The sequence below is a fragment of the Natator depressus genome, chromosome 1, assembly GCF_965152275.1.
Source record: "Natator depressus isolate rNatDep1 chromosome 1, rNatDep2.hap1, whole genome shotgun sequence".
NCBI lineage: Eukaryota > Metazoa > Chordata > Testudines > Cheloniidae > Natator > Natator depressus.
The window spans coordinates 308,742,311-308,766,403 of record NC_134234.1 but is presented as its reverse complement, the minus strand read 5'-3'; the positions used below and the strand labels follow the sequence as shown (position 1 = coordinate 308,766,403).

The 24,093-nt window shown below is 40.2% G+C and overlaps 1 protein-coding gene across 3 annotated transcripts in view; it reads left to right on the top strand.

The window, feature by feature from the left end:
• Positions 1-24,093, top strand: part of GRM8 (glutamate metabotropic receptor 8) — a 457,362-nt gene that overhangs the window by 161,679 nt on the left and 271,590 nt on the right. The gene's annotated exons all lie outside the window — the stretch shown is intronic.

The following is a 24,093-nucleotide window of genomic DNA, read 5'->3' as shown; positions in this document are numbered from 1 at the left end:
GTACTTTGAGTAATTCTGGATAAGAAGAAAAGGAGAACAATGAATTATGGGAAAGATGAGCTAGAGAGGGCAGCAGTTACAATTTTTTTTTTTGCAACAGTGAGAAAGTCTTAGCTTCAAGCACCTCTCAACTTGAGTCTGTGGGAAGCGGGGCGGGGTGGGGGTGGGGAGTGAGCTTGGCACCGAAGAGGATCGGTTAAGTAAGAAAAAGAGTTGAATTGAAGTGAGAGAGAGAGAAACAGGGGGATACAATAGATGAAGTAAAAAAGAGAAAAAGGAGAAGAAGGAAAGAATAAAAACAATAAAACACCTCACCCAGTCTAAGCCTTTGAACTAAGTCCAATTTATAGTTTCTTTTCTTGTGGAAATTGAGGATGCTGAAAGGGATAGAATCCTTACCTCATAACCTGTATGGTGCACCCACGCAACTACCTTCTACATGGGGAAGAATAGAGGGCATGGCTGGCTGCTCTTTCCCTATGTCTATTTTGTTGTCACGGGTCTCTTCATGGATGGACCCACTTGCCATGCCCCTTTCTGCAACCTCAAAATGTCCACATTCCTTCCTACTCCACAAAATGCTGTATAGATCTCCATCATGTACAAAAGAATGTAGAATCCACTGCATGGGATCTTAGCTGTTCCTCCCCTTCCCTGGTCCAACAGTCCCACATTTTTTCAAGCTTCCATGAGCATGCTTGGGCCCTCAGGATTTGGTACTAGAATAGTAATAATGTGAATAAATGTTTATTTTTAATAGGTTCAACTCCGTAGGCTTCTGAGAATTGCATAAAATTTATAATGACACAGAAAATTTCTAAAAGGCAATAATGCCCAATAACCAATGACGAATTTAAGAGACAGATGGGAAGGTAAAGAGGGAAAGAAAATGCACTGTCTGATATATATGATTTCAGTGCACAACAAGCTGCTGCCACATAATGAAGCTCTTAATTTTTACCATTTGAACATCTGCCACATAGCTGCTTTTACCTCCCAAGACTCACAATTCTCATTTTTGGTAAGGATTTATTGTCTTCTACGGTTACTTTAATATTTTCCCTTGAAAGAACCATGGAGCAATGGCAAAAATTCTGGCCTCTTGAGAATTCAAGTTGTGCCATTTTGTAGAATGAAAAAGCAACATTAGCCTTGGCCAGCAGAACATTTTTCACTGCTTATCAACCAGGTATTTAATGAAAACAGTCTTCTTGGCATTGGCATGCACACACATCCACAGATTTCTCTTTTAAGAAACACTATCTTATAAATTAGATCTGGCAAACTTTTTTAAAAAAAGGCTTCCATAACTTCATGTTCAACTTTGTCTGCACAACACTTAAATATGCATTTTCAGCATTCTCACCACGTATATGACAGGGGGAAGTATTTGCATGTACACAAATGGAGACCAAGTCAAGGTCACTTGAAAATCTTTTTATAGGATCATATCCATTTCTCTCCCACAGCAAGACTGCTTTGTTTAGTGTAATTTCAAGCAGCTCAAGACATGCTGCTTCTGCTAGTTCTCTCGGGAGACCATTCTACAATTTATTACCTCCCTGTGTTATGAAATCTTTCCTGACATTCAACCTATATTTCTTTTAATGTTACCCTATTAATCCCCATTTGGACCATCCTAAATAATATCCCTCTTCTCGCTATTTCTCCGTTAACATACTAATAGACAGTTAATCATATACCATCCCATTCACTGTATCTGATTATCATTAAGGTCTGTGCGGAATTTTGCTAAATTCTCTGTAATTATACTGCACCCCAAATTCCTTGATAATGTTTGTAAATTCACTCAAAACATAAACTAAGAATGTGGGGTTGGGTTATTGATTACGTTTACCCTATGTTTTGGGGTTTGGGTTTGATGCCCTATCAGATCTAGGATTCAGATTCAAGTTTATTTTTGGATCAGATCCAGAATTCATAGGAAAGGTGGGTTCAGATCCAAGGATTTGATTCTGAACTTTTCCAAAATTTGATGCGACTAAGATCCAATGTTCCTATTTTAGCTCATCTCCAATTAAACTCTTAAAGGTATATTCTGCAACTCTTGCTTACATTCAATGGTATTTATTCATACAAGTAATTCCATTGAACTTCCACTAACTTCAGTAGAACCCTAAGATCAGGCCCTAAGTGAATGAAATGAACAGCTACTCCATGTCGCACCATTTCAAAAAGGGAAAAGGAAAAGTGAGGGAAACCAAAATAGGTGTGAAATGATTTCTGACAGACGCACTTGCTTGGGTGAGAACATGAGCAAGCAAATTACCTAGCTTTTGGTCAAATCTGCCATAAATGTAATGGAAAACATTATTTTTCAAAAGCATACCAGTTACACAGTTAAGCTGAGAATGTCCATGTGGTATTTGAAACAATGGTGTATGGACTAATTGCTCATTTGTTCACTTAGGGCCAAATCTAGTTCCCACTAATTAGTTAAGATATACATAGTTAGTTCTTTTATGGGGATACAATTCTCTTACCATTTAATATGTTTTCAAATGAAGAGCATCCCTCATAGTGTACTCTGCACATTGTATTATTGTATAGATACTTAGCTAAATTGAGACAGGAATGCTGAAGTAGTCTGACCATGTCCTTTATTTAAAAAAAACCCTCTGCATAGGTTAGTGTGAAGATATTGTATATGTTGAACAAGGAGTTGGTCGACACACAAAGGTGAAATTCTCCATTGTGCAGAGACCCAGCACAAGCCCAATGTACCACTTAAGCCCTATTCTGGTGACTTAAGTGGGGCTTAATTGTACCTAGACTTTGGACTGATCCTCTGCACAGGGAGAAATTTCACCCCCAAATGACTAAATATATGCATTGGTATAGGTATGGGTTAAACCATATGTGCCAGAAGCATGGATATGGGCATGTAACTTGCAATTAGACTGGCGAAAATTCAAAGGATAGGATACTATATAACTTTTTCCTGCTCTTGTAGCCTGCAGAGATCAGAAGAAATTTTTCTTATATGCATTTTTTTCAAAAGGGCAGAATTTCGCTCTCTATAAGGTAGGTAACATAAGCAGAATAGACTCTGGCTTGAAATGTGATGTGGCATTTCTTGAGCTGCCCTTAATTTTAAGTACTTGTGGTTTGATTCTGAATAGCATGTCTCCCATATTCAGCAGTAGCCAAATTAAATTTAAATCTTCATCACCCATCTTTAATCTAATAATTTCTATAATTGAAAAGCTAACATTTAATTATGGAGGTTAACATTAAAGTATCCTATACCGGAGCATTCTACAAATCCCTTTTGTGCAGCTTTAAAGAACAGTATCTCTTGCTTCTTTTGTGTTTGATATCAAAACACTCTTGCTAACTTCCTTGTAGATGTAAAGCAGATGACGTGGCCCTGAGCATTCCTCACAGAAAAAAATTAGTGGCCCCCACCTTTTATAAACTTTGTAATATTTCCCAGGTTATGCTGCAGTCTGAAAATAGAATGAAAATTCACCAGTGACAAAGCAGTGTTTTTAAGATGGCAGAAGTTGAGAGTAAGTTGGAGGAATAAAAGAATTGTAATCAAAAATAGAGGAGGAGGATGGGTAGGATGGAAAAATAAAGATGACTCATTTCAGTGGGGATAGAAATTTATATTAGCTTGTTCAGAGAAAAAAGGTTGCAAGAAACCAAGTACTAAATAGTCAAAAGTATTCTGCTAAGGGATATTTCATAGAAGTGATTCCTCTAAAGGGAATGAAAGCAAGGCAGCCTTTCCATGCTTGTAGAGACAGTGTAAGCTAAAATATTCCTGGGGTAGAGAGTTACTTCAGTACTGTAGCCTCCTCATATCTAGGGGCATGAGGTATTTAGGAAGTTTCATCTTGCTTTGTTTAATTTCATATGTTTTTTGACAGCCAAGCGCTTAGCTAATGGTATGAAGAAGATCACCAGAGGAGATCAGACTGGAGGTGGAAGAAAGAAGTGAAAGATGAATTTAGTATCAGGTCTAGCACATGATTTATCTTTTTTCCTCTCCTTTTGGAAGTATTAGTTCCCTTGGTACAAGCTTTCTGTTAGCAGGCATTCAGAGAATTAAACAAGGTGCAGGCGAGAGATGGAATTCAAATAATAAATCAGATAACAGGATAAGCCGTTTTTTAGCCCAAAGGTTGAACATGACACTGACCCTGCCACCTCTATATAAATGTCGCTATATTTGTAAGATTTTTTGGATAACATTGAATTTCTATTATATTACTTATTTTTGTGAATTAGCAGAGATATGTACACTTTTTAAGAATGACTACCTAGATTCCAAGGGACTATTGATGTAAATGTAAAACAAACAAACGGAATCAGTAGGATAGGTACCTGCTAAAACCAGGCTTATATGGCCATTTCATTATAAGGAAAGCCAATGGAAATGAAAACCTCAGTTTCTGTCTTTCAGAAGTCTGGCTGATAACTGATATGATTAAAAAGACCTTACAGTGGGCCAATTTTTTCAAAATTTTGCTGGTATAAATCTGTGCAGATTCACTGAAGTCAAGAAGAAAATAGTATGGTCCATTATTTTTGATTACAACAGAGAAATAAATGGATGCTGAGAAACCAGCAAAATTTATAAGACAGAAAAACAAACAAACAAAATAACATTTCAGATTCCCAGGTTAGTGAATGGATAAATACATGTCTGATGCTTTTACATTCCAGAAACTATACACTTCATCATTCTGTTCCAGCACTGGAAGAAATAATTTTATTACTTATGGGCAGAAAATTTCTGAATAAACTGCAGTCTACACTTGATCATATGTGAGTATAGGCAGATATGAAGTAGTAATCCATTTTTAAAAGTCAGTCTTAAAAATCAAAATTATGCCCTCGTAGACTGAACTGCAGGGCCATGTAAATACGCCCTGGGTATTACACCCATTTGGCACTTATTCTATCCAGTGAGACTTCCAGCAAGGATGCTTCCCTTCCCATTTAGTCGATTCCTTCCTAACTAAACCCACCCCAACCAAAAAAATAATTATGGAACTGACAATATATTTGCCACCATCCTACTATTCATTCCACTTGTGTGATCTGCCCCACACTATGTCTGTATTTTTTATTTAGATTGTAAGCTCTTTGGGACATGGGCTGTCTCCTATCCTGTGTTTGTATGATGCCTAGCACAATGGGCCCCAGTTCTTCGTTGGCCCCTACGCACAGCTATAAAAATATGATTAATAATAGTGATGGTGGGGGTGTTGTGTGACATGATGTGTTCATGAAGCACTAAATTGGAACTACCAACTCATTTTACACCGTCACCACATGGTAATTGCTTTCAGGCACTGCAGATCAGGGCTAGATTTAAGACAATGATTCAAAGCTGCAATAACCCATTACTATTCTTCTGAGTTATCCTCTCGCTATCTATTTCTTGATGGCAACACAGGCTACTTTCATCTAGATCAGCTTTACCTAAATCTCTCATTTCCTTACTCCCCACTCACAATAGTTGGCCTTCTTGGCAAATAGACTGTTGCTTCTGTTATCTGTAAGGAATGAAACTGACTCAACAGGAGCAAACTGGAGAAGGAAAGGTTTGTCACTTTAGCTCTGGATGCAAGACAGGATCTAAGGAAATAACATGAGCCTCACAGGAAAAAGAAGAATAGGAAAAAATCAGTGATGGAGTAATCTCATTAGCAATACCCATTGGTTGAGGGATCATACAGAGTCTCAGACCCTCTTCTATTGTGTTGAACTATTGTGTAGCTAAAGGTTGAAAGGCTGTTCATTAAATAGCACTGTTCCATTATTGCCTTAGGACTGGTAGGTTGCAAGCTGCTGTATTTGTGAGCTCTCCCATACAGTGTCACAGCGATTTTCCTGTGAAGGCTGAAAATAGTCTGTGAAAGTATTTTTCCTCCCCACTATTTCTGCATTTTCTGCTGATGTGACATATTGCGTTTGACGTCCCTTGGTACATAACATCATAATGTCATGGGCATTGACATTACATTGCAGAAAAAATGTGGAAGTTTGCAATTGTTTACTTGCTGTGGGTGTTGGATGGAAAATCTCAGCTGGGGTAATTCACTCTGTTAGCTGTGGCTCACATTTAATCTGAAATGTTTTACGCAGCTGTGCTGGCAATACTTCCGCCAAGGGAGATTCAGACTTCCCTAGTGTGAAATGAAATAATTAATTTCTGAAAATATTCTAATATGAAGAACTGATGTAACCTTCATTAATAGGTTTTTGGAATGCATTTTCTGGGGTGGAGGAGGGGGATCCCTGAACCAATTTGCGAAAACCTCACTTTATAAAATCCCGTGGGAGCTCACACCTTAAGAACGGTGCTGAAATCAGTAGCTATGAACAGTGTGGGAATCTTTCTGCTGTGCAGCCCTGTTCTAATACAGTGCTGACAAATGTGTTCAACATATTTCCATATTGCCCTATATTTAATGATTCTCTGTAGTATTTGCATCCAGTCGATGTTTGCCTTTAGATTTGCTGTACAGAAAAGAAAGGAAAATATGCAAATCATAAGCCTTGAGAGAAAAAAATCATTATTTTAAAGCAGATTTTGTTAATGGAACAGTCAGATTTTTATATGGGCACTGGAGCAAATGATAAGGGTGTAGTACAGTAAGATACTCCTTTCCTCAGCGATTCTTCTCTCTCCCTCCTCCCCCCCCCGGCCGAGATGAACCCTCCTTCTAAATATATTTGCCATTTTAATTAATAAAGCTAGTAACTGAATACTGTTAAAGATCTCCTACACGTCCCCCTGGACATTCAGTTCCCTGTCATGGTGAATCAGCATGTATAGAAACATTTCTGCCTCTAACAAGCATTGTCATTGGAGATAGTGCTGATTCAGCAGGATCCGAGGTAGGAAGCCTAGCAGCCTCAGTAGGGAACCATTCACACCCAAATCCAATATTTCCAGATGCATCGAGTTACTGTAATGACTTGGGCATTTGGCAAAGCTGCTTCCCATCCAAAATGCAAAGGGTAAATCTTAATTCTGAACCCCCATCTTCCAAACCCAGAGACTGACAGGGCTTGTGGCATCCAAATGTGTGTGACGACTCTATCCTCAAAATGAAGGGCTGTGCTCTAAGAACATTAAGAATCAATATGTTTTGTTCATGTATCAGGGAGAGAGATGGGACTGCTCTGAAAGAATCACAAGGGTGTTGCTGACATTGACCAGGCCTTTATTAATGTAGAAATCAATGGGTATAAAAGAACAGATTAATAAAAACATGAAAAATGTTTTGACATGTTGATAACAGTGATAATTAAGAGTATCCATCAGCACTGAAAGGACTCCTCACATTACTGTAGCTCAATGGATACGCTCTCTAGCCTTTATGATGTATAAGTTCAAAAGAGTGCAAGCTGCTAAAAATAAGATGATTCCATTTCTTAGTATCAGAGAATCATAGAAATCTAAGTCTGGAAGGGACCTCAAGAAGTCATTTAGTCCCATCCCCGTATGGTCCTCTAATTGATAACTCTGTTATGTGGTATATATATTATAGGCTTGCATATCGTGCTCTATCAGCTCTCCTATTGAATGTGTTGGTTAGCTTACAATTATATAAGTAATCAGTGGGAGTTTGAGTGTAAGAAGTAGAGTTAGACAAATACCAGAGTGAGAAAACTGTTTTATAAGCGTTTCAGAGAATTAGGAAATACATTTTGATTTGCCAAATTTGTCCCCCCTTTGTGTTTGCTTTTTGCAAACTTTCATATGAATGGAGCTTTGCTTGTATGAATTTTTACCAAAAAATGAATTTCAGGCCCATCATCAAAATTAGTTTTGCGATGAAAGCTGAAGTAGCATGCTGGACATCTGTCATTTAATTTATTGGCCTTATTTATTGGGGGTGATTTAGTGAAAAAAATCAATACACTTAGCTCACAGGCTTGTGGCAGCCATAGTAGGTGTCCTCGGACTCTTTGGGGAGAACTAGTGGAATTGGTATAATATGGAGTGTGATTTGCTGGGATGATGAATTCTTGCAAGAAGGATGTAAACAAGGTCTGAATGAGCTCCCCCCTGATATCTAGTGATGAACTCGGGGGGAGAGATTTTAGATATGCTTACTTACTTAGGTATGCAGAAGATGGAGCTGCTTTGCCAAAATAATCAATTTTGGCTGATTTGGGGCTACACATCACGGTAGTATTTGAATGCAGGAGTAATAGACTGTTGTTATCCTTATTGTATGGGTAAAGGGCAACAGAACTGAGCTTAGCATGCCCTGATTGAGGGGGTCACCCTAAATCAGTGGAGCCGCAGCCAGGCTGGGAGCCAGAGGTCAGCAGCTGGCGCCGGAGCAGAGCTGGGGGCAGAGCGGGGCTGGGTGGTGCTCCCTCCCTGCCCCCTGTGGGGGCTGGCCTGGCTCCCCCTGAATGTTTCTCTGTGCCCCCCTAGAAGGGCGTGCCCCACAGTTTGGGGACCACTGCCCAAACTACTGACCACTAAACTGAACCTCACTTGCTAAGCAGGGGGTAGGGGGATGCCGAAGCTCAGTGAAGATGAGACTGGGTGGGAGCAGGTGTTTCTACTCTGGGTCTTTGCTAACCAAGGACAGCCAACGGTGAGTGAGATGCAGTGGAGGGAGAGGGGAGTGATGTGTTAAAGGGACATTTGTTCATCAGAGTTTCCCACCACAAGGTGGGAAACTGCGGGAAAGAACACTGGCCAATGCACTGTGGGAATGGGCATGCTTATGCTTTTGAATATGGTTGTGTTGTTTTTCCCAAATTAATACTTGGTTCCCTCTCCCTTTCATTAAAAGTTCTCGTTATACACAGATTCAGTGCTTGCCAGTGAGGAAGTAATGCCTCTTCTAGGTGCCCAGGAGTGGTGTTAAGTTTTCCCAGGTTACGGGGTGTTGGCTTGAGTCAGTTCTATTTTGTATGATTAAGAGGAACCCCTAGATATTGAATCTGGCCCTTGTTGCTACTGACTCCACTTGGCAGAAGGGTTACAAAATGTTTAAATGTGAATAGAAATAATCACCCATACTTGCTGTCTCTGTGGAGAGATTGTGATTTATGTGGGAACTAGAGTGGCCTCGGGGGTGGGGTGGGGGCAGAAATCAGAAGAAACACACACAATTAGTTAAGCTACAACTAAACTTGTTTGTGATTCTTTTGTTTTTGTCAGTGAGCAGAATAATTTAGCAGCAAAAGCCTTTTATTTATATTCATGTGGGAGAGACAAGGTTGAAGAGAAACTGGAGAGACAGAAATTTGTTAGAAAAATATTCCAAAAGGTGTTTTTTCAGCTGAAGGAGCTGAAATTAGTGTAGATACATCCCACATTTCCATTGTTATCCTACACATTTCCAACAATTGCAGATGCAAAAGAATCTGTCTGTGCACCAGCTCAAAGAAGAGATACAGTAGGTGCTAACCAGAATTCCACCAGCTCTGCCTTGAGTGACTCTGAACAATAGACCTATGCAGGCTATTAATGACCTTTTGCAATGATACAGAATAATGAAGAGGCACTTTCACTCTGACACCCACAGTAGGGATCTTGCAGAAAACCCGGGTAGCATCCTGACACCTTATGATGAGGCCACAGAAAGCACAAAATGACAATCCTGGTTTAATACAAAATTTCTCTCATTTGCCTGAAAAGATGTGACACCATTTTGAAGCAACTATACACTGTATGCTGCATTTGGTTGGCAGTGGGTTTTTCCCATGCTAATTTAATTGTAGAGTTTTAGTTTACAGATTTCCTGGCATGTGAGAGGGTGAGAAAGATGCAGTGTCTTGTATTTCTGTGTGATTTCTTTTTTATTATTTCCTTCACATCTCAAAATATTTTTACTTCCTTTTTTTTTTAAAGCCACCCTATTGTTGGGTGTGATTTTCCAGAGTTCTTGGGGTATGTGTGCACTGCAGTTAGGAGGTGTGATTGCAGCATGTGTAGGCTTACTTGGCCTAGCTTCAGTGGAGCTAGCTCTCAAAAATAGCAGTGTAGTCACCGTGGCATAGGCGGTGGCATGAGATAGCCACCTGGACACAATCACCTCTGGGTATGTACGTGGATGTCTAGCCCATGCTGCTATGGCTACACTGCTTTATTTAGTGAGCAGGTTTGATCAAAGTTAGCTTGGGTATACCTATCCCTGATGCATTGATCAAAGTTAGCTTGGGTATACCTATCCATGCTGCAATTCTGATTATAGTGTAGACATATCTTCAGTGTTAGCCTAACGCTGCTTCCAGTGAAGTTGATAGGAATTTTACTTTTGACTGCAGTGCAAACAGAGTTTGACCAAGGCCGGGTACTTCTGGAAATCCCACCCTAGAGCTTTATTTGTTTTTCTTTAATTTCTCTTCTATTGTTTTGACCAATCTGTTTTATCTCCTGTGTTTCTATTGCATTCACCACTTGGTCATCTGAAACAAATATTTGACTTGTGTATGTGTATAAAGGGATCTGCTCCCTGCTGTCAGGAACTGGGACATGGGCAGTCATGTCTAGTGGTTAAAGCTTGTAGGTGATCAGGCCTGAGGTCTTGAGCCAGAGTTGGTAGCTGGGGTCTAGAATCAGTAGCCAGGAACCAGAGGGCAGGGTAAGGAGGCAGGAGCCAGGGAGGGCCTATTTCAGCAGCTGGTCAGGGATCTGTCTTTTTGCACAGACCTGCTACACCAGTTACCTCTAGTTACCTGTGGTTACCTGCTACACCTGCTACACCAGGTCTGGGAGGGGCTGCCAGTCATCTATGCTGTGGATGGCACTTCCTGCAGTGATTGGTCTCCCAGGAAGTATGGTACATTGATGGTAGCACTGCCAAGGCTGCCTTGTGACAGTGTGGATGCCCCACCCATCTGGAGTCCTGCAGCTTCAAGTCCCATGAATCCCCACATCTATCTTCAGATCAGCCATTCTTTCTTGGATTTTTTAAATTATTTTTTTCCAGCCTTTGTTCTGGCTTGTGAAAAGGCTAAGACATTGACAAAGGCCAGGTGCTTTTGGAGTTTGGTGATCAACACACTGTGAGTCTCCCTAGGAAAGAGAGATTGACGACTAAATGATCGACGATGAGATTGTTGGCATCAGGTTTCGGTTTCAGATGTCCTGTTGTTTGTTGCAGGGTGGTATGTGGATTCCCTTTTGTGAAAGAGGGGACAATGATTATCTGAGGGCAGTGATGGGCCTGATTGTTATTACCTGGCTTTCACAAGCCGAAAGTGGCTGTAATCTTTCATGGCTATTGAATCAGACCTCTCTCAAAGCCTCCAGGGTCTCCATTTTTTAAACGGGGCAACACACCTATGTTTTGATTATTTGAAGAGGTATTTCCTGTACATCGTGAGCCTGATGTTTGAGGCGTGCTGAGCACCTATAAATCCAACGTAAGTCCATGGAAGCTGCAAGTGCTCAGCATCTCTGAACAATCAGGCCCATAATAAGGAATTCCAATGGAATCTTTAAGTCTCTCAAATGGTCAGAAATATTGTAAGTGTGACTAGTGTGGTGCTAATCCTATAGATCAAAAAGCAAAACTACAGTGTAATTGCACGGCAGTTGCAGTATTTATAACTACATTGTAACTAACATCACTATATCATAAAAGATTAACCCACTTCTAAGTATTATTATGAACTTTCTGTTAAGCAGTTGTCTGGCTTTTTGCTTGGCTTCCTTCAGTGTCCTGTGGAAGAGAGATTGTAGGAGCTTTCTTTTGGGCTTCCAGAAGTGTGAATAAGGAAAGGCCAATAATTTAGGCCTTCGTCCTTCAGTCAAAGTTGCTCAGGCAGATTCCTGTCACTGGGAGTTCATGCAGGCGCAGGGACCTGCCTGCTTAGATTTAACTGCAGTGTTGGGGCCATAAAATGCATATAAGCTTTCAAATGAACTTGATGTACAAAATAGATGCTTTGAGATTGGATTAAAATATGATCTAGATCAGGGGTTCCCAAACTTGGTTCGCAGCTTGTTCAGGGTAAGCCCTTGGCAGGCCGCGAGACGCTTTGTTTACCTGAGCGTCGACAGGTTCCTGCAGCTCCCACTGGCTGGGAATGGCAAACCACGGCCACTGGGAACTGCGAGCGGCCGTACCTGCGGATGCTCAGGTAAACAAAGCGTCTCATGGCCCGCCAGGGGCTTACCCTGAACAAGCTGTGAACCAAGTTTGGGAACCCCTGACCTAGATGCTGTCAATTAGAGGAAGTAACCAAGAAATTTTATGAGAGTTTTGGAAGGATGTTGCTGATATTGTAGGGCAGATCTTAGGGTCCAGTCTTTCTGCACCTAGAGCAGCTCAGGATAGGGCAGATGAAAACCACCTTTGCTCGGTCCTGAAACTCAGGTCTCTGGACACTACTTCTCTAGCATAATGTAGAGCCTGAAAGGGCTGTTTTGGTCACCAGAGAGCACCAGTCACATCCCTTTTCCTCTAGCCTTACTCTTTCCAGAAAGGGAGTGGGGCTGGATTCGCATCAGCAGAATCCTCAGGTTTAAGGCTTTTTTATACCAATGGAGCCATGCAAAGCAGCTTTAGCAGGGTGAGGATCTGGCTTTGTGAATCTGGAGTTGGGTTGGAACTGAAATCCCAGATGCAAATACCCCTGAACTCTGAGGAAGCTCTGACACAGATCTGGAACATAACAGATTGTCTCCTATGTCTATACTGGACCAAAATTCTGAACCCAGATGCTTATATTTTGGGGAAGTTTGAATCTAAATCTGTGTGGCCTGATTCTCCACTGCCTTAACGCTTGTGTAGTCCTCCACATCTGTGCAAATTTGCAAAAGGCTACCATTCTGATTTACACTCATTTTGTACAGGCATGTCTATGCAATACACAAGGCAGTGGAGAAACCGGCCACAGTGATGCAGCTCTGTAAAGCCTTACATCTTCATAGTTAGACAGGAGTCTATCATCAGAACTCTGAACACCCAACTGACCACCTGTTTCCCTTCAAGGGAATCAACAGGGACCAATTTTTATATATGGGCGCTTTAATAGGCTATGTACATTCTGCATTTGGATGATCAGCCTGGCACTTCAGTTCTGGAATCTATACACTTAAGAATCAATTGTAGCATTGAAATGTAAGCTTTGAATGTTCTATTAAGGACCCATGTTTGAAAATTGGGCTAATTAGGACTAATGCAATAATATTCTCAGTGATTCAGGGCACTGGAAGTTACAACAGCTGGCTGAACAGAGCTTGAGAGCATTCACTATTAAAACTCCACATTCTGATCTATTCCTTTGAACCAAAATCTGCCCTTAGATGCATGTCTGAATAATCTAGTGATTTCAGTGGCAGCCACACACACTAGCATCTGATGACAAAATTTGATGATTGGAGATTACAGGAAGGCTTTGATCCTGTACTGTAGGATTTTAAAAAACGCTCATTTTGGCCTACCTCTGTTACCATTGAAGTCAATGGAAATTTGGTCTTTGACTGCCATGGGAGCAGAGTTAGGCCAGTGCGGAGCGTCTCTGAAAATCCCACCAGTAAGTTTCAATTTATTTTTTTCAAGCAAAAAGCTGGAAGCTCCAGCCCAGTCTCCACCGTTTGCCTACCTTGTAAAAGAAGAGGTTCAGCCCATCTCAATATGTACCACCCACCATTTCAACCATATTGAATGCACACCTCTTACACCACTTGGCCATGCACATATTCCTGTTCAGAAAACATTGTGCATTATGTAAATGAAAAGAAGCTTTTAATTTATAAGGCTTGCTGTTGATGTGATTCATGCGACATAGTACAATCTTTAACAAGACAGCCATAATTGTAGGTGTATTTTTTCTAATTGTATTGTCATTTCTAAGTAAACAGTACAGGGCAGTGTTCACCTTAGAGATTAAAATCTTCCCTCAGAAACACACACACACTCCCAAAGGTTCCAGTGGTAGCTTTGTACTCCTCTAATGGCTGGATTTGGCCTATATCAACCACTGTGAATAAAAGACCCTAAACATGGGGGCCCAAATTTTCAAATGGACATGTGTGCATGAATGTGCTTTTTACTCACAGTCATTCTAGATTCATGTATGTTGCCCAGAGTTGTGCATACACATTGTCATGCTGTCTGGAGTGGCTCACAACTGTGAATGCCAATCTTAGGCCAGACTGTCAGAAAAAAGGGCAGACATCCCAAACTGGTGGTATATTATGCAGTTAGTTTTCACCAAGTCAATAGCAAAGGTGAACTCCTGGATCACTGTGCCAGTCTTACCAGGGAATCATAGACAGTCCCCTTAGACTCTCCAGTTTATTTTGCCAGCCGGACAATCTGGACTTCGTGATAAAAGGTTATATAAACCAAAAATGACACCGCATCAGGTGACTCCCAATCCCAAAGGATCATCACTCATCCCAGGACAATTTGGTATTTTGGATCTCACACCAAAAACAACACTGGCAGCCAATTCTCTAGTAAACTAACTGTAGGTTTATTAGCTAAGAAAAGAGAATGAGAGTTATTGAGAGGTTAAAGCAGGTAAAATATAAGAACAGGTGAGTCAAAGTTTGTAAGTCCAAACTAATAGCAGTTGATGTAATACACTGCTAGTTTCCCAAAAGTTTTTTCAGGGAATCCAGACGTTTCTGGGGATCTCTATTTTGCATTTGGTATCTTCCCTGTAAGAGTCCAAACAGTCAAAGATAAAGGATCTGCCTTTGAATCACCTTCTTCTCCAGACAACAATCTGATAAGTGTTTTTACTCACAATGACCAATTGCTTTAAACTTAGCATACTTCTTCATTTACATTTCCAAGGCTCCAATTGTGTTTGATGGGTAATTTTAATTACAGGGATATACACAATGTAAAAGGTAATGTAATAGCAAACAACAATCCTTCATTAGTTTTCATGAAGTTTATATATCAAAAAAAAAGGAGTACTTGTGGCACCTTAGAGACTAACCAGTTTATTTGAGCATGAGCTTTCGTGAGCTACAGCTCACTTCATCGGATGCATAGCATATCGTGGAAACTGCAGAAGACATTATATACACACAGAGAGCAGGACAGTGGGGTGGGAGGAAGTTTTGTTTCATGGTCTCTGTGTGTATATAATGTCTTCTGCAGTTTCCACGATATGCTATGCATCCGATGAAGTGAGCTGTAGCTCACGAAAGCTCATGCTCAAATAAACTGGTTAGTCTCTAAGGTGCCACAAGTACTCCTTTTCTTTTTTCTTTTTACGAATACAGACTAACACGGCTGTTACTCTGAAACTTTATATATCAAGTACATTCTCATCTTAACACTAACACACACTTTTGATCTAACAAGTTACTGGCATATACATAATGGAATGTGATAGCAATCAACAGGTTATAGATAAGTGAAGACAATACCATTAACATTTGCTTTGAACTAAACTAACACACAATAACTGGCCTGATTACACTACAATACATTTTGACACAGCTTTGATTTCTATTAGCATACATGTGAATTAGTCTGTATGGCCATTAATACACTTCAGACTTCTTTGATATTCACATACCAGTGAACTGGCCTACGTCTTTGGCTTGAGCTGGTATGTCAGCATCACACCCATAACTGCACAAGTCCCGTTTGAATGTGCACTGTGGAAGATGTGCACAACCTAAGTCAGGTTGACATTGTATCATAGGCTAATGCTCACAAGAACTCTAGAATAACAAGGAAAAATACATTCTCAGAATAATAAATGTTACCTCTAAAATATGTGTGTTGGCCTGGTCAAAGATAATGGTGATAGAATCTCAAGAGGTTCAGAGTTTGGGTTGAATTTAGATAACCTCAGAAATAGTGGATGATAATCTTAGTTAACTAAACTTTTTGAGCCTCTGTGATTGAGCTGGACATCCCATGAGGAGAGACTTTCTCATGAGACTTCCAGCATGCCTGTTCCAGTCCTGGGCAGAATTAGAACAATAAGTCTTTCTTGTAGTATTTCATTTCTTCTGGTTCTGACCTTGACAGGGAATCGGAAGCAGGAGGAATAACACAAACCCTTAACTAAATATTTCAGACTCTTATAAAAAGTTTAGTTTGATTTTGCTTCTACAAATAACAAAAGTTCAGTGTGGGTTTTTATTTATTTTTATTTTGTAAATGATTCTCCTACCTGTACTTAAATGTAGCTCACTCAGGTGGAGCTTGGTGGTTACAAATGTATGAGAGAGAAGGGCAAATCTTTAATATAGTAAGGAATTGTTTGTGCTCAATTTCTCCTCAACTTTGAGCTTGTTTAGGATAGGTTTCAGTTAGAAAGTAGAGTCTTTTACAAGGTCAGACACATTTTTTCACCTTTCTTGCTTAGCCTTTTGTATATAGTGGAGGTCTGTGCTCCTCACTTTCATTCGGTATCAATAGAACAAAAAGAGATTCAACTGAATGCTTATTTAGTCTGGTATATTAAATTGTAGTAAGGCAAAAAAGCTGTCAAAACAAAACTGTGATGCATATCTCCAAAAAACAAAGAAATTCAGGGAGCAAAAAGCTGCTGTGAAGAGTTATAATGAATATCTGATGTATAATGTGCTTATTCTGCTGCTTAAATAGTTTTTTTAAAAAACAATTGTCCGTTGGAGCTACAAAAGAAGGATTTAGATATATAGATTTAAAACACGTGCCTGGAGTTTTATGCAAAATAATGGAGGCTATTTATTTGCATAATGAACCGAGTTCTGCACAATAGCTGTCAGTGCACCTAAAAATTAGATACTCTTGACTACATTTTTACATTTCTTTCATCAATGCATAGAACTGCTTTTGTAAACCACCTGGGCATTATATATTAAGTAATAGTTGATATGTTGTATAAATATAGAACCTATTAAGGTTATTTGATTGCTGTCTCTCATGTTGTAATACTCAGATAATGCCATATTTGCTAGGTTGACTGTACTTTTGGTTGCATAATAATGACTACAATTGCATTTGCTCAAATGTGTTTTAATTATGGTTCCCAGTAGGCCAAACTGCAGTATCAAAATATAGCAGGCTTTCATGTTTTTTGTATAATGAGCAGAGGCAAAGTCTTTAGCACAAATGGATTACAATTCCCAAAACTGGATAAAAATGCTTTAGAACTGCAGTATGCTTTCTTCTGTTTGACAACCTCTTGACCTTAGTGTTTTTCTAATCCTATTAATTCCTTTCTTCGGAAGTACAGAGTACAGTATCTGTATCCCTAAGAGGACAGGACATACTGACAAGATCACTGGCTGCATTATGCTGTGTTGAGAGATTGTTTAAATCCTACATTTGTAATGCAGATAGTAATAAACAGTTTCTGAACAAAAGCTGATTAAAGAATTTAGTCAGAATTTTGTAGCACAAAGAAATTGCTTACTTAAGCAGAATAAAAAAGTTGATAGCGCTCACACGATTAAGGAAAAAAGTGATGAATTCTTCAAGGTGCTGAATGCTCTGTATTCCACTTGTTAGCAGTGAGTGTTTTGCGTGCTCAGGACAAGCACCTGTCAGGAGGCAAGCAGCACTTAATAGAACTGGGCCCAAGGTAAATGACTTTCGATTCTAATAAGGAAAAAAATCCTATTGCGAGAATTACTGTAGCAAACTACAAAGGAGGACACTTTTCCGACATAACCACTGTGCAAGTGATTGTGGAAAGGATTTGCTCCCTGCAGTTACCACCATGCACAGTTTTAAACTCTGGTTTCAGAGTAGCAGCCGAGTTAGTCTATATCCGCAAACAAACAAACAAACAAAAACAAAACAAAACCAGGAGTACTTGTGGCACCTTAGAGACTAACAAATCTATTAGAGCATAAGCTTTTTAAATTCTGATGCTAATTGGAGATGGGCTTGAACCAAAAACACTAGATCCTTGAACTTTTGTGAAGGGGGAGGGGAGTTTGGAATTTAGACCTAGATTGATCTATGCATTTTTAGCTGACCTTAATTTCTTTGTTGGGATGTTTGAAATCCAGACCCAGCTGTGAGTCTGGACCATTTCTAGTCTGAATAATTATCTGTTATATATAACATTGTGTAAGTGCACATTGTCCCATTCTGTTCTGGAGACTATTGAATGCAGCATATTTTTCCTGCATTCCCCAAGGCTTTCCCTTGCTTGCCAGTTGTCACCCATCTATAAGCTTTCTCTAAAAAGATCTTGGCCTTTCATATTGAAGTTGTCTAATTTAGAACTATCCTTTGAAACACCCCAGTGGGATTCATATTTTACTTCTGCTTCTACAATAAACCAAAAACTGAGCCTACTGTTAAAATAAGAAGTTTAACACTAGAGCCATTCTATAAATTTTAAGCTAACAAGCTGGATGTACAATATTCTCAATGAGGTATAAAAAACAAGCTAAATGAATAAAATGCAACAAGACTGTTCATCTATAGAAAAAAAAGAGAGGGATAGGGACTACTGAATATAGTCACAGAACTAATATTTAAACATTACTTATTGGTCGATATTTATTTTGTACCCAAGAAGTATAATAAAATCCACTGACAGTATTGAATATCAGTTTTCTTCAATAAGTCTTTTACTGATCTCAGTTTATATTTTGTTATTATTTTTGTTGTGGTGCCATTCATCCCAAATCACCCACCACTAGGTAAAACACAACTGGCATTTAACAAAATACAACAACACTAGCTAACATTTGGGAAGGAAATGAAGAAGTAGGACACTTTTGGGCACTAATGGGATATTAGATGGGGTGGGATCTGAGTTACCCAGGAAAGAATTTACTGTAGTATCTGGCTAGTGAATCTTGCCCATATGCTCAGGGTTTAGCTGATTGCCATATTTGGGGTCGGGAAGGAATTTTCCTCCAGGGCAGATTGGAAGAGGCCCTGGAGGTTTTTCGCCTTCCTCTGTAGCATGGGGCACAGGTCACTTGCTGGAGGATTCTCTGCTCCTTGAAGTCTTTAAACCATGATTTGAGGACTTCAATAGCTCAGACATAGGTGAGAGGTTTTTTGCAGGAGTGGTGGGTGAAATTCTGTGGCCTGCGTTGTGCAGGAGGTCAGACTAGATGATCATTATGGTCCCTTCTGACCTAAATATCTATGAATCTATGAAGAAGTATACAGAACCTAACTGTGAAGATACAGGATGAATTTAGCTGGGTAAAGTATTAACTATCAAAACAGGAATTTGGTCAGGACAGCAAACAATTAAAAAAGTACCATAGGATCTTTAATGATTTCATATGGGCAGAACTTTAGTTTTACATCTACATGTCTGATGCAATATGGGACTTGTGTCTAAGGTACTTATATGGCCTCCATTACAACAGTATTTGAATACCTCACAATCTTCAGTACATTTATCCTCACAACACCTTATGAGGTAGGGAAGACTATTTTCTATTTTACAGCTAGGGGGACCTGAGGTTCAGAGAAACTAAGTGCCTTGCCCATGGTCACATAGGGAACATGTGGTAGAGCATGGAACCGACCCAAGTTTCTCAAATCCCAAGATAGCACCTTTTAAGCACTGGGCCAAGCGTCCTCTCCTACCTCCACTTGCAGCTTCAAACAGCCTCCTAGATCTGTGGCAGGGTATTGCTGATTTCTTAATATTACTTAGGGACAAATTCTGGCACTCCAAGCGGTTTTGGTGACCTTAATAGGATTGATTTCCTGAGGTTTAACTCAGTGAGAATTTGTGCCTGAGTATTTCTGGAGATATTTTCTCTTCAAAGCCCTTTGCAAACATTCATTAATTCTCACAACACCTCATATGCTACCCCTATGCAGCACATAGGCCCCCATGCCTTCACCACTCGGAAGTTCCAGAAGGATTCCCTCCAAATTTGACCCCTAGCGATCCTGCTTATTTTCTGAGAGGTAACAAAATCACAGCAGGAGGTGGCTTAGGCGCAAGAAGTATCAGTTATTTTTCTGTTTATTATCGTGATCGCCCCAAACGAATACTGGGAAGTAATTGTAAAGCTAATGGCCAAGATTTTAAGAAGTAACCGGTGATTTTGGGTGTCTCAGTTTTCAAGCCCTTTTTAAGGTGTCTCAAAATAAAGCAACAAAGGTGCCCCCAAATCACTTCTGAAAATCTTGACCAATACAAGCCACTGCATAGTTTAAAAAAAAATATTGGCCCAGATCCTCAACTAGTATGAACTAATGTAGCTGTGTTAACTTCAATACAATTATGCTGATTTATACCAGTTGAGGTTTTGGCCTCTTAGTTCCTAAAAAGTCTCACCAAGGGGAGTTTGCTTGATGTTTAAATCCTTTTTTGCACGTGGAGTGAGGTAATTCCAGCACAGTGCCCTTTCTGTGCAGCTGACCTGCAGAAAGCACTGGTATCAAAGGGTTAATAGGAGACACTGAACATTTTGCAGCCATCTTTTTTGGCTTTGATGACAGCGTCAAAGCTTTACATCTTTTTTAGCCTCCCATTAATAACTAGAATGTATTTATCCTGCCCCTAAATGTTTGACTATCATAAAAAGCAAATATGGTAGTGAAAAGGGAACATAACACACAGAACACATAAATCTCTAATCTGCTTTTGGCGATAAACATATTAAATGGCAGTGAGGTCTTATACCTTGTACCGCCTGCTGCTGGCAGTGGTTATTTTAAGTTTAATAAGTATCACTGGAAAAATAAATATGATAAAAAATGATTCGTTATAGACGTAGGTATAAGAGCTATACTGTAGAGAAGATTTATTGCAAATATGTGATACAGAACTGTAAAGCCAGAGTAATTTACAAGGTATTTTCCCTGAGAACTATGTTTGCTTGATTATGATTTCTTAGTTTAACTCTCTGGATGTTGGTATGAAGATATTTCATTCAATAGAGAGCAATACAACGTGAGCAGTACTGTTAGGTCTTGATTTGGATCCCACATATGCCTTGCGGTGCATAAGAAGCTGAAGCAATTGATATGAAGAGGCAGTGTAATGACAGCCTATCTTAAATTATGCAGCACTAGTATTCTCTCTCCTAGATTTTGTGTGCATTTCAAGTAACTTGCCAACTGAGCAAAAGGAGAATGGGATGATTGAGGTGGGGTGGGTGGGAATAAAACATTAAAAAGGAATGGAAGAAAAGAAGAGGGGGGGAAGGGGAGAGGAAAGTGGCCCATGAAAATAAATCTGATATTTTGAGAAAAACTGATGTGCAAATTGACCATTTTAGAGATGGCTTTTACAGGTGTATGGCCACCATCAAGTGAGCCAAAGACCACAGTCCAAATCCTGACACAAAACTCCCATCTAACTACAGTGGGAATTTTGCATGGATAGGGTGAGCAATATTTAGCCCCTAAGCCTTATCACTTGGATCTTCAGAAATCATTTTCATATTGCTGGGCTGGTTTTGAATAAGTCTCCAATTAATTAGGAAGCCAATACTTCTATTTAACACTGAGCAGACATGTCTTTCCCCCCTCTTCAACAGTCATTAATGATCATATAAGCAAAACACTATTGCCCTTGTTGTATTTCCTTCCCTCTCAAAATATCCAAGACCTGTAATAATGGAGAACAGACTCTGACTCCTCATTTCTGTCTTCTTTTGGGATTATCTCCCTTTAGGATTACTATAGTGGTTGTGGCTGTTGTCTAGGAAAAGTTCTGTTCTTTTAGTGGAAGGTGGATTGTCCTCATGGCCAGAAGACCCTATTCCCCAAGAGTTTTGACTACCACTTGCAGCGCAGTATATAAAGGCAACAGCTTGTCGGGATCAGAAATGGCTGCACCAGGAGCATTGGAATCTGCAGGCTACACTAGAACAGTTTGACCTGCACATTTCCTGTGACTCCCATAGGTTCATGAATGCTTTTTACATGTGTCACAGATCCTAGTGAGTGCCCCTTCCTGGCCACCCACTAGGACTGCTTTGAGGGGAGCCTTTGTGCTGGGGTCCCTGGGGTTTCAAGCTCCTGAAGTCTGAATGGAGTCCAGCCACTAACCCCATCTCAGAGTCCTTAGGCCCACTCTCAGGGTGCACACCATCTGTCTGCCAATGAGTGTTGTTCAGCCATGTAGCCCCTCTGGTCACAGCACCGAGCCTTCAGATTCCCCAGTACTTAACCACACCCCTCTCCCAGAGCTCCACCCAAAGGTGCGAAGCTTCTGGTTTACAGCTTAACTCTCTCAAGGATACGCAACATGTGCGGGGACACACACACACACACACACACACTTTGCACAATCTAACAACTTTATGCTCTTTACTTAACAGATAAAGCACAGCAGAGTACCAACCATACAAAACAGTAGAGTATCGTCAAAGCAATGTCCCTCACTAATTCACTCTTCCCTTGGGACTCTTTGGCGAACCATTTGGGTCCAGGAAAGCAGGCAGGCAAGGAATCCCCTCTTTATGCAGGCTGTTGCATGCTAGTTGGTCTCGCTCCCTCATGCACCCTCTGACCCAGCTTTATGATATCACTCTATCCTGCCTCACATTTCCTGCCAGTGTCCCTACGTGTGCCTTTATTTTAAGTCCCTCCTAATCACCTGATCACTCTTGTCCTGGTGGGTTTCCATTACTCCCCAAGCTCCCCTTCAGGCAAGAGGAGGGAACATCTTTTCCTAGCGAATGCAAACCTGTTGTCCCAAGAGTAGACAATCATTGAGTGCTGATCACTCACTGTTGTTTCTGACCTGGCAGAAACTTGACACAACTCTGCTAAGTCAGAGTGGATCCACATCCATATAGACTTTCCAGGACACTGTCATTTGATTAAATCATCCACAGTTCAGAAGGGGTGCAGACAAAAACCCCAGTTCATTACAACATGGTACCCTGTAAAATGTCCGTTCCTTTTTGTGATATGAGCTTTATATAGTCAAAAAGTTGTCACCCATATTCCTGTTCAAAGCACTAATTTGAAATAGTTTCCCCAAATCTAATATAGAACATGAGGATGCAATCCTGCTCCCTTTGAAATCACTGGCAAAGCTTGCGTTGAGTTAGTTGGGAGCAGATCAGACCCTTATATTGTGTAGCATCTTTACAATGTGTTTTGTAATGCAGCTTATATGAGAGTAGATGCTACAACTAAGAGAGAGAACAGTGATAGACATGGGGGGAAATGAAATTTGAGAAGAAATAGCAAGTTAATGAGGTTATGAGATAAGATATCTATTCCGCATGGCAGAAATACGAGAAGGCACTTGTTCCCCAAAGTGCTAAGACAGTGCTAGAACAGCAGAGGGAACTGTCAGGGAATTAGTAATACTTTGGCCAAATTCACTCTTGGTATATGCAGGGACAACTCCATTTAAATCAAGGGACCAGGTTCACCGATGTGCTTTGCGTTGCTCAGGTGATGTAAACAGCCATCAACCAGGCTCATCTAATCAATTTCTCCAGTGATTCAAAGCAGCTGGAGCATAGTGGTGACTCTGGGCAAAGATCTACAGAGCAGATTTGAGAAAGCGTGTGAAGGGTTTTAAAAACATAGCAGCCAGTTTTGTACTGAATTCTCATATTCATTATTCTTTTGTAGATCTTCATAGCTATAGTGTCAGAAATTGTCACAAACTTTAAGGCATTAACCTTCACAGCACCCCTGTGAAGTCATAAATACATGTTACACCCATTTTACAGATGGAAGCACTGAAGCTGATAGAAGTTGTGATGTCTGGAATAACTCAGGACGTGTATGGCAGAGCTAAAAATACAGCCCAGATCGCCTGAGTGTCAGGCCTTTGTCTTGAACACAAAACATCCATCCTCCCTCAAAAGTCATTACATCTGATAGCCCTGCCTGCCAAATGAAGAACCAGAAATGTTGTTAGAAGACAGATTTTGCTTGTGGCTGCTCTTCCTTTTAATATGAGAGAAGGTGGGAAGCAGCACTTCAAATATGCTGGAGTCTGTAAAGGTGGGACTTGCTGAAGCCATAGCAAAAGGAGTTTTAATAGTGAAGATTAGCGGAGATGAAGGCATGTATCAGGATTTCAACGCAAATAGGTCAAGGCAGTGTCATTCAAAGAAAATGTTGCAGATTTAGGCACATGCAGCAAGGTACATGAGTATATACATAACTTTGAGCACACTAGTAGTCCCAGTGAAGTTAATGGGACTATTCACCTGCTTAGTTATATTCCATATTAATACATAGGGAGAGCTGG